This window comes from Haemaphysalis longicornis, unplaced genomic scaffold (genome assembly GCF_048455015.1).
Source record: "Haemaphysalis longicornis isolate Haplotype H1 unplaced genomic scaffold, Haemaphysalis longicornis Haplotype H1 scaffold_127, whole genome shotgun sequence".
Lineage (NCBI taxonomy): Eukaryota > Metazoa > Arthropoda > Arachnida > Ixodida > Ixodidae > Haemaphysalis > Haemaphysalis longicornis.
In genome coordinates, this window is record NW_027526230.1 from 357,501 (window position 1) to 361,830 (window position 4,330).

Consider the following 4,330-nt stretch of genomic DNA (forward strand, 5'->3'; position numbering starts at 1 on the left):
ACACACACACACACACACACACACACACACACACACACACACACACACACACACACACACACACACACACACACACACACACACACACACACACACACACACACACACACACACACACACACACACACACACACACACACACACACACACACACACACACACACACACACACACACACACACACACACACACACACACACACACACACACACACACACACACACACACACACACACACACACACACACACACACACACACACACACACACACACACACACACACACACACACACACACACACACACACACACACACACACACACACACACACACACACACACACACACACACACACACACACACACACACACACACACACACACACACACACACACACACACACACACACACACACACACACACACACACACACACACACACACACACACACACACACACACACAGTTCGGCCCTTGCCGAACTGGGGGTACACAACAGGGCAGGGACGAGGGGGCAGTATACGTGGATGCAGCCAAGCACCGCGACCGCCCCAACACATATGTGGTGGTGGTCGTACGAGCCACCACCGGGGAACTACTGAACGCCTGCAGCATCAAGGCCCGAACGGCCGCGCAGGCAGAGGAGGCCGCCATAGCCCTAGCGCTAGCGAGCAGCCCCACAATCACCACGGTGCTCAGCGACTCGAGGACCGCAGTAGCAAGCTACGCCAGGAACGCCGTCTGCGGGACTGCAGCGAGCCTGCTCCCCGAGCGCAAGGAGACTACAACGCACATCCGCTGGTTCCCCGCACACGTGGGGGGCATTGCGGGTGGCACCGCCAACCGCAACGAGGAGGCGGACGCCATCGCACGCGAGCTCGCGCACCGTGCGGTGCCCCCCTGCCCATCGTCTGCGGCGGAGATCATGGAGCCCCTGACCAACTACGGGGACATCCTTCACTGGCATCGTGCGGGAAGACGCGCCCTGCCCCCACCTCACCCGAGGCTCAAGAGGGGCGAAGCCGTCCTCCTCCGTCAACTACAGACTGGATCCGTGCTGACTCCAGCGCTCGCGCGCCACGTGTGCCCTGGAACTTACGAAAGTGCAGTGTGCAGTGTGTGCGCGTTGGTGACTGCAGACCTGGCCCACATCATGTGGGGATGTGAAAGACACAGTGCAGTGGGGAGCCCAAAAGAGCTACCACCGGACGTTATAGGACTCGTGAGCCCGCCTGAATACGAGCGGCAACTGCTGGCAGTCCAGCGGCTCGAGGCTGCTCTGGCCCGGCAAAGGCGAAAAGGAGACCCTCCTTCGGGAGGGGACTCGCCGAGTAGCCTGAACCGGTGGCCAGGCATAGCTTCGGGGTCTGCTTAGTACATAGACAGGGGGTGGCGAAGCCCTGCGTGGCCTGACCCGCCTCCCCGCCGGAAATTTTCAATAAATGTCATTTTCTCTCTCTCTATCTCTCTCCAAAGTGCGCGTGCGATGCGTCGTCGGCGTCGCTCCGCCCACTGTTTTCGCTCCATGGTTGCCTCCTATTTAGGCGCACTACGGCCGATTTAAACATGTGCAAAAGAAACCCGAGCAGGAAAAGAAAACATTTATCAGCTTGAAGTAAAAATGAATAGTGCTATTTTGTCATACATTGCACTTTCTATGTTCAGTAAATCGGTGTGGGCACCTTCAGCACCGACGATTCTGCTCGCCCATGCTGTCGGTACCGCCGGCAACCTGTGTCTTCCTGATGCCTCTATTGTCGGCGGAGAGCTGCTCCCCTAAAAATACTCGGACCTGCCACTAGCGTTTCCTCGAGGCTTTGAAAGAAACTTTTGACAGTGACGTCATCATGACGACACCTTCGGGCTCTCATTGGCTGCGGCCGCACGATGATCGCGCCGACCCCAGGATTGCATCTGACTCGCCTGTCGCACGTCGTGCGCCTCCGCCGAAGAGCGTACGACGCCAAAACCCGTCCTAACGATCAGTCGTAACGATCAGTCGCATGCCAATCGCATGCCCTAGTCGTGCATGTGTCTTCGCGCTTTAGCAGATCAGTTGCTTCGTGAAACATGGTTACGTAGCGTGGTAAAGACGGGACAAAAGTAGAGACCACACAGGACTAGCGCTAGTCCTGTGTGGTCTCTACTTTTGTCCCGTCTTTACCGCGCTACGTAGCCATGTTTCACAATTCGAACCAACTAACCCACATTTACGCAATGACCAGTCGCTTCGCGTAGCTCCTTTAAATTTCTCTAATAGTGCCACCCGATCGGCGTGGATTAAGACCTTGTGGTGAGGAAATCAAGTTAGTCGACAGCGCGCGAATTATGCGTGCTTTGCAATGGACCCTATGCGAAATTGCTTGGTGATCTAGCAACACTGATGTAAACAAGACCGTCCGCCATATTGGTACGGGCGACGATCGCGAAGTCTCGCATTGTTTACTGTGGAAAAGTAGGTGACGGTAACGCGGTATGGCTCAAACTGGACTGCGTTTTTCGGGTCCCGACCACGGATTGTGGACGAAGGACTCGTCTGCGCTGCCGACTGTGTCTGAGGACTCACACCACTCGTGGTGCCGCGCCGAAGACCCATCCGAGCCCAGCGCAGCAGGCATGCCGCCTAGCCACCGAGCCGCATTGCTCGCCTTCATCGGTGCGGACAAACACGTGCGACTCGCAGTAAGTAAATCTTTGTTTTTTACTTGACGCGAGTTAACCGGTATGAGCATTTGTACAGCACTTTGTTCACCGTTGTTTACCATGTAAATGCGTAGCGGGGACCCTGTTGCAGTAACCCTGAAAGAGGAAAGCGACAATCGCCAGACCGTACCGCTAGTGGGTGGATTAGGTATTTTCAAATGCTGTACATCGAATTTACGGGACGATTTTTGGCGAAGATGTTTACGGAAAGGTTGCGGCCGTTTTCCGTGACGGTCGTCCGCCCGTGCGTTTGCCGCAAAGCATTCGTGCTTTGCGGCGAAGTCAACTACAAAAGTGCACATGCGCCTTGAATTTTCGTTTTTGTGTGTGTTTTCAATATTTATTGCGCATGTCCTGCCGCAAAAATCTGTTTGTGCGTCTGGCTTGTCCTTTTTTGGCAGTGGGGTGGTTGTGGTAGCTTCTAAAGCGCATGTTTTGAGTGTGCCCGAACAGATAATACCGTAAAACCTCGTTAGCTCGAACTCACTGAACTAAAAATTTTTTTTTTAAATTCGATGGGTCATCGGTATAGCCAGAATGTTTACCTGTTTATCTGGAAAGGTTTTGGAAGTGAGTTCCAGATAATCATAATATTGCTTGCTTAAGTTATGACGAACACGAATATGCGGGTACTGGTATCATTACCCACGGTGAGGTTCTCTTGTAAGTACATTAACAAATCATGCAGCGATACTTGCACGCTCGAACTTGAAAAACAATTTTGACATCATTGCTGTTTGAGGTGTAGATCATTGCCCTTGCAACAGTGTTAAGCAAGACACCAAATCTGGTCATTTTGAGTCGAGATGTTCCTTGCGGCCACTGCTTTCTGCTCTGTCCCTGTAGCATAAACTGTAGCGGATTAGTCCTGTTCTTCCCTGAGAGCTATTTACTGTTACTCTCTCTGTTCTTGCAGGTTGGGCCTCATCCATGTGGTCAGCAGCTGCTTTCGCTCCCAGAGAAAAATTGACCGGCCCCATGTTGTGTGCCTCACCTCTGAGACGGACAGTGGGGCGATTGTGGAGGCAGCGTGCGAGTGCCCGGCGGGTTGCAGTGGAGCATGCAGTCACATCCTGGCAGCTGTACTCGTCCTCTTGCAAGCCCAAGGTTTTAAAGAGGCGCCACCGGAGCTTGCGTGCACAACTGCCACGACAGTGGGGACGTCTGAGACAGCAGGGCATCAAGCCAGCGAGTGTCCAAGACATTGACTGGAGAAGCCCGCAAGAAAATGGCCCCTCCCTTCCCTTGCCAATGCGTCTGTTCGGCGCACGTCGAGTGCAGGAGCAATGCGAGCAGCAATAAAGTGTCTTGCAAGCGCTCGGGAGAAAACTTGGTAGCCTTTGGAATGGGTTTTTTGCCTCAGTTTTGCTGGCCTCACCCCCCCCCCCCCCACACACACACACACACAGTAACAGAAACGAGGACTGGCATGTCACCTGGAGGGTCACCTATGAGCTACCAGCTAGCATTCAAGCAACATCACGCCGTGGTCATCTCGCGAGCACGCAGAGGCTGGGTAATGTCATGTTTACTAGACCGCTGCATGCAGGGGTGCGCGAATGCTGTTCCATTTATATCCACAGTTTGCTATATTGCACGCGCTATAAATCAGCGAAGTATTTTAATT

General features: G+C 53.7%; 1 long non-coding RNA gene across 1 annotated transcript; it reads left to right on the forward strand.

The window, feature by feature from the left end:
• Positions 1 to 2,345: 2,345 nt before the first annotated feature.
• Positions 2,346 to 4,051, forward strand: LOC144163642 (uncharacterized). The gene is made up of 2 exons (XR_013320962.1): positions 2,346 to 2,682; positions 3,620 to 4,051. It is a non-coding gene; the product is annotated as an uncharacterized LOC144163642 (long non-coding RNA).
• Positions 4,052 to 4,330: the final 279 nt, after the last annotated feature.